The following is a 7,498-nucleotide window of genomic DNA, read 5'->3' on the forward strand; positions in this document are numbered from 1 at the left end:
GTGTGTTCATGTTTCATGCAGATGTCATATATGATTATCCACGACCGTATCATGCACATGTATCTTTATTTTATTATGAAGAGGATTTTCAGTTACTGTAAGTTCATAGAAAACATAAACATTAAACTTGGTAAAACGTCGAAATGGGAGCAGAGAAGAATGTAAACAGTACATTTTTAAGGGAAGAAGGAATGTCTGCTTCAATCTAACTGAAATGTCTGACATATATTGTAGACTTAAGGGAAAATGGTAAAATATAACATACATGCTATCCCTTTAAGCATTTCTAATATATTAGGGACCCAAAAGAAATTAGAGGCTCTCATTATAGTTTATATCTGCCAGTTATTTATTAGAAAGATTTACTTTGGTAGATACCATTTTTATGATACCATCTTTACTGCCAAAACAGTTTTGAAAAATATAGTCAATTAAATAGGATAATGATTCCCATTGAAGACTGCACCAAAATAGTAAAAAATATATCAGTTGTATTTCATCCAGAACAAAAACAGATTAAATTTACCTCATCCCTGGATGTGGTATTTGGCCCAAATTGCATTTTTGCAGCAGGGTGGAGTTTTGAGATCAAAAACACCAGAAATATTATGCATTTAATGAAAGCCAATCTTCTGGCAACTAGGCTAAGCACTGTTCTGTCCTATTTCTGAGGAATTTTGGTCATATCCCAGATATCAGAATATTCTTTATTCTTACAGTACCATAGCCTCAAGAAAGATTAACACTATACCTGCAATAATGCTACATTTAAACGCCAATCATGTTTCTTCATTTGCTGAAATTAAAGTACACATGAATAAACCAAAAGGAAACAATATACATTGAAACCTTTCACATTGAAAATGAACAGCATAGATGTCTTTCCAGAAAAAAGAAAGGGGATAATCATTGCCTGTCATGACTAGCAAATCATTAATGTTTTTAGAGCTAAAAGGAAACTTGGGAAAAAATTTAGTCCCATCTTCTAGTTTCACAAGCAAGGAAACTGGGAATCTAAAAAGTATAATGATTGATCCATAGTCTCACAGCTACTGAAGGACAAAGCCAAGTCCAAGACCCAGGTCTCCCATGCATTCTCCATGTTCCATTGCTCTATGCTGTCTGGCTACAGTGCTGCCTTGTTCCACCCTCAGGAGAATTTGTTCTGTGGCTTGGCATACTCAGCCCCTCGTTAGGGTTCTGGGGCTGCAGTGAAGAAGCAATGCAGTGCCTAGAAACCTGACTCCAAGTTCCCTGGAGTTTCTTTATAGCTGGTACCAGCATTATCACCTGGACCCTGATGAGTGTGTGGAAGTTTGGTTTTCTTACAGTTGCATCATTTGCTTGTGACACCCTGTGTCAAACACAAATCATGACCATTTTTGTACTGTTATATAATACAAAGGGTTTTCTAACACACTTACCTGAAAGTCATCTTTCACTTAAAATCATTTCAACTTTGGGGATTATTTTTTTTTCTGAGTAGCAAGATTCATTATATTTGTTCAGGAAACCTCTCTTAACACACTCCCCTTTGTATACTTTTTCCACATCCTTTTTTTGTTTGTTTTAAATAGTATCTCATGTGAAATGAATCACCAGTCCAGGTTTGATGCATGAGACAGGGGGCTTGGGGCTGGTGCACTGGGATGACCCTGAGGGATGGGATGGGAGGGAAATGGGAGGGGGGTTCAGGATGGGGAACACATGTATGCCCGTGGCTGATTCATGTCAATGTATGGCAAAAACCACTACAATACTGTAAAGTAATTAGCCTCCAATTAAAATAAATAAATTTATATTAAAATGTGCAAAAACTAACTAAATAAATAGTATCTCATCTAATTTTCGCGGATCTTGTTAAGTCTATGACAGAGCACTGCGTATGAGAGGCAAAGTCAGAACTTTGGTGTAACAAGGGAGCCGTAAAGGTGTTTACTGATTGCCATGATGCACCTCATCTTGTGATCAAACTGAACAACCAACCCCCAGACCAGGAGGGTTGATCCTCATGGTGTGAGACTACTAAAATAAGTGTTGTCTCCACTAATTTCCTGTCCCTCTAGCCTTCAGATGCCTGGTTCCCTTAAGCACCAGCCTGATACTAGGCCCCTCTCTGTCCATGTAGAAAATAGATTGTCCTATCTAGAAAATAAATTCCTTGTAGAATAAATGTGTCCATTTATTTGATCTCCTTCATTCTACAATAATTTGAAGATTAATAGTTAAATAATTTACAATAATATATGTGATTATAAAGAGCAAAGGCCCCCAAGAGTTACAAGTGAATCCCAACACTGTTGTATAATTGTTCATTTCCCTAGAGCTGATGGATGCAACATTAAGAGATGCAGGACGCTGGGTATCTGAGGTAATATTCACTCTGATTGTTTCAACCCTTGGTTTTGTTTGAGGTCCAAGCATCCAGTTATAGGAATTGAGGGACTTAAATTATGATACCAGCCTGGCTTCTGTGTGCTTTTATGCAAGTCCCTTCATGATCACATGCACTTGATATCCACAAAGAGAACATAACATCTGCTTTCTCTCAAAAATAACATGTAAGCTTTGGAGAACAATGGGGAAAAAAATCTCTGGAACATGGAGCTATCAAGATTACAATTGTAAATTTCTAGTTCTACCTATTGAATTTTAATAGAAATTAAAATTTCATAAAACAAAAATTATTGGCAGAGAAACTGGAGTGACATTTATAAGTCCTTTATGTAATGTTTTACAGTTTTGCACATTATAATTCAGTAATAAGAGGGGGAAAAAAAGAAACATCACATCTTTTCTCATAATATTCAGAGTAGCATATTTTCTTAATAGAATTCTTAGGAGAAATTACTGGTTTCTATTTTTATGAAATGACCTTAGCCATAACCCAGTCTATAAGGTAATATTTAATTATATGATTATTTCCATATGATTAATATTATTGACAATAGTGACAAATAATTCTTGAGAAAATTCTAGCAGAAAACTTTGAAACTTCATTCTCTTTTTTTATATACTCTTTAGTTATGGCTCTCATAATTCAAAATCTAGACTAATTGCTGTGATTCTGGTTAATTCTGTACTTTTCTTCAGTCAAGATCCCACACAATAATAATTGCCAAATCTTTTAACCTGGCAATATATTTTCAAATCCTAAACTGTTTGCAAGTGTGAAAAGTGAGCACTTACTTAATGTACAGAAATATCTCAAAAGAAATTGCAGCTAATTCAAGCCAACTCAAAAGTAAAAGCCCTAGAGTATCTACACCTGATGTGGTTTGAGGTTGAATCACACTGATTGGAGTGAAGGAGGGGAGTTGGTCTTTATAAATATACAGAATCTCTCTTATTAAATACCATTATTACCATTTATCTAATGTACCAGATCTTGTAAGAAGCCCTGTACATGGAATTTCCTAGCCAAATTTTCATAACTCCTCTACAGATGAAGGTCTAAAGAAGTTCTAAGAGATAAGTCACACAGTACAATAGAGCCAACAGCTAAACAGATGCTTTCTGAATCCAAGATCAAGACTTTAATCTCTCAAAGTAAGTAGGTAGATTGTTGTTGTTATTCAGTCATGTCAAGCTCTTTGCAACCCAATGGACTGCAGCATACCAGGCTCTTCTGTCCTTTACTATCTCCCAGAGTTTGTTCAAATTCATGTCCATTGAATCACTTCATGGTAAATAGATGGGGAAACAATGGAAACATTGACAGACTATTTTGGGGGGGCTCCAAAATAACTACAGAAGGTGACTGCAGCCATGAAATTAAAAGACACTTACTCCTTGGAATAAAAGTTATGACCAATCAATACAGCATATTAAAAAGGAGAGATATTACTTTGCCAACAAAGGTCCATCTAGTCAAGGCTATGGTTTTTCCAGTGGTCATGTATGGATGTGAGAGTTGGACTATAAAGAAAGCTGGGCTCCAAAGAATTGATGCTTTTGAACTGTGGTTTTGGAGAAGACTCTTGAGAGTCCCTTGGACTGCAGGGAGATCCGACCAGTCCATTCTAAAGGAAACCAGTCCTGAATATTCATTGGAAGGACTGAAGTTGCAGCTGAAACTGCAATACTTTGGCCACCTTATGCAAAGAGCTGACTCATTTGAAAAGACCCTGATGCTGGGAAGGATTGACTGGGGGAGGAGAAGGGAACAACAGAGGATGAGATGGTTGGATTGCATCACCAACTCAATGGACATGAGTGTGAGTAAACTCCGGGAGTTGGTAATGGGCAGGGAGGCCTGGCATGCTGCAGTATGGGTTGCAAAGAGTCAGACATGACTGAGCAACTGAAGTGAACTGAATCTGTGATACTATCTAACCATCTCATCCTCTGCCGCCCCCTCCTCTTTTTGCCGTCAACTATTCCCAGCATCTAGAGAAGGCAATGGCACCCCACTCCAGTACTCTTGCCTGGAAAATCCCATGGACGGAGGAGCCTGGTAGGGTGTAGTCCATGGCATCGCTGAGGGTCAGACACGACTGAGTGACTTCACCTTCACTTTTCACTTTCATGCATTGCAGAAGGAAATGGCAACCCACTCCAGTGTTCTTGCCTGGAGAATCCCAGGGATGGGGGAGCCTGGTGGGCTGCCATCTATGGGATCACACAGAGTTGGACACAACTGAAGTGACTTAGCAGCAGCAGCAGCAGCATTCCCAGCATCAGGGTCTTTCCCAATGAGTCAGCTGTTCACATCACGTGGCCAAAGCATTGGAGCTTCAGCATCATCCTTCCAATGAATATTCTAGGTTGATTTCCTTTAGGATTTAATCTTCCTTCAGTCCAAGGGAATCTCAAGAGTCTTCTCCAGCACCACAATTTGAAAGCATCATTTCTTCAGTGCTCAGCCCTCTTTATGGTCTAATTCTCACATCCATACATGATTACTAGAAAAATCATAACTCTGGCAGTATGGAGTTTTGTTGGCAAAATGATGTCTCTGCTTTTTTAATGTGCTGTCTAGGTTTGTCACAGCTTTCCTTCCAAGGAAGAAGTATCTTTTAGTTTCATGTCTTCAGTCACCATCTGCAGTGATTTAGGAGCAATGCCCCGCACCCCCCACACACACACAAAATTAAGTCTGCCACTGTTTCCACTGTTTCTCCATCTGTTTGCCATGAAGTGGTAGGGCCAGATGCCATGATCTTAGTGTTCTGAATGTTGAGCTTTAAGCCAACTTTTTCACTCTCCTCTTTCACTTTCATCAAGAGGCTTTTTAGTTCCTCTTCACTTTCTGCCATAAGGGTGGTGTCATCTGCATATCTGAGGTTGTTGACATTTCTCCTGGCAGTTTTCGTTCCAGTTTGTGCTTCATCCAGCCCAGCATTTCTCATGATGTACTCTGCATATAAGTTAAATAAGCAGGATGACAAAATATAGCCTTGACATACTCCTTTTCCTATTTGGAACCAGTCTGTTGTTCCATGTCCAGTTCTAACTGTTGCTTCCTGACCTGCATAGATTTCTCAAGAGGCAGATCAAGTGGACTGGTATTCCCATCTCTTTCAGAATTTTCCACAGTTTATTGTGATCCACACAGTCAAAGGCTTTGGCATAGTTATAAAGCAGAAATAGATGTTTTTCTGGAACTCTCTTGCTTTTTCCATGATCCAGTGGATGTTGGCAATTTGATCTCTGGTTCCTCTGCCTTTTCTAAAACCAGCTTGAACATCTGGAAGTTCACGGTTCATGTATTGCTGAAGCCTGGCTTGGAGAATTTTGAGCATTACTTTACTAGTGTGTGAGATAAGTGCAATTGTGTGATAGTTTGAGCATTCTTTGGCATTGCCTTTCTTTGGGATTAGAATAAAATCTGACCTTTTCCAGCCCTGTGGCCACTGCTGAGTTTTCCAAATTTGCTGGCGTATTGAGTGCAGCACTTTCACAGCATTATCTTTTAGGACTTGAAATAGCTCAACTGGAATTCTACCTTCACTAGCTTTGTTCATAGTGATGCTTCCTAAGGCCCACTTGACTTCACATTTCAGGATGTCTGGCTCTAGATGGGTTATCATACCATTGTGGTTATCTGGGTGTGAAGATCTTTTTTGTATATTTCTTCTGTGAATTCTTGCCACCTCTTCTTAATATCTTCTGCTTCTGTTAGGTCCATACCATTTCTGTCCTTTATTGTGACCACCTTTGCATAAAATGTTCCCTTGGTATCTCTAATTTTCTTAAAGAGATCTCTAGTCTTTCCCATTCTATTGTTTTCCTCTATTTCTTTGCATTGATCACTGAGTAAGGCTTTCTTATCTCTCCTTGCTATTCTTTGGAACTCTGCATTCAGATGGGTATATATTTCCTTTTCTGCTTTGCTTTTCACTTCTCTTTTTTAACAACTATTTGTAAGGCCTCCTCAGACAGCCATTTTGCTTTTTTGCATGTCTTTTTCTCGGGGATGGTCTTGATCCCTGTCTTCTGTACAGTGTTACGAACTTCCATCTATAGCTCATCAGGCACTCTATCAGATCTAGTCCCTTAAATCTATTTCTCACTTCCACTGTATAATCATAAGGGATTTGATTTAGGTCATACCTGAATGGTCTAGTGGTTTTCCCCACTTTCTTCAATTTCAGTCTGAATTTAGCAATAAGGAGTTTATGATCTGAGCCACAGTCAGCTCCCGGTCTTGTTTTTGCTGACTGTATAGAGCTTCTCCATCTTTGGCTGCAAAGAATATAATCAATCTGATTTCAGTGTTGACCATCTGGTGTTGTCCATGTGTAGAGTCTTCTCTTGTGTTGTTGGAAGATGGTGTTTGCTATGACCAGTGCGTTCTCTTGGCAAAACTCTACTAGCCTTTGCCCTGCTTCATTCTGTATTCCAAGGCCAAATTTGCCTGTTACTCCAGGTGTTTCTTGACTTTCTACTTTTGCATTCCAGTCCCCTATAATGTAAGGACATGTTTCTTGGGTGCTGGTTCTAAATGGTCTTGTAGGTCTTCATAGAACCATTCAACCTATCTTCTTCAGCATTACTGGTCGGGGCATAGACTTGGATTACTGTGATATTGAACGGCTTGCCTTGGAGATGAGCAGAGATCATTCTGTTGCCTTTGAGATTGTATCCAAGTACTACATTTCGGACTCTTTTGTTGACTATGATGGCTACTCCACTACTTCTAAGGGATTCTTGCCCACAGTAGTAGATATAATGGCCATCTGAATTAAATGCACCCATTCCAGTCCACTTTAATTCGCTGATTCCTAAAATGTGGATGTTTACTCTTGCCATCTCCTGTTTAACCACTTCCAATTTCTCACACTGCTCATTTAACTTACATGCAGAATACATCATGAGAAACACTGGGCTGGAAGAAGCACAAGCTGGAATCAAGGTTGCCAGGAGAAATATCAATAACCTCAGATATGCAGATGACACCACCCTTATGGCAGAAAGTGAAGAGGAACTAAAAAGCCTCTTGATGAAAGTGAAAGAGGAGAGTGAAAAAGTTGGCTTAAAACTCAACATTCAGAAA

This window comes from Bison bison, unplaced genomic scaffold (assembly GCF_000754665.1).
Source record: "Bison bison bison isolate TAMUID 2011002044 unplaced genomic scaffold, Bison_UMD1.0 scf7180017864168, whole genome shotgun sequence".
Lineage (NCBI taxonomy): Eukaryota > Metazoa > Chordata > Mammalia > Artiodactyla > Bovidae > Bison > Bison bison.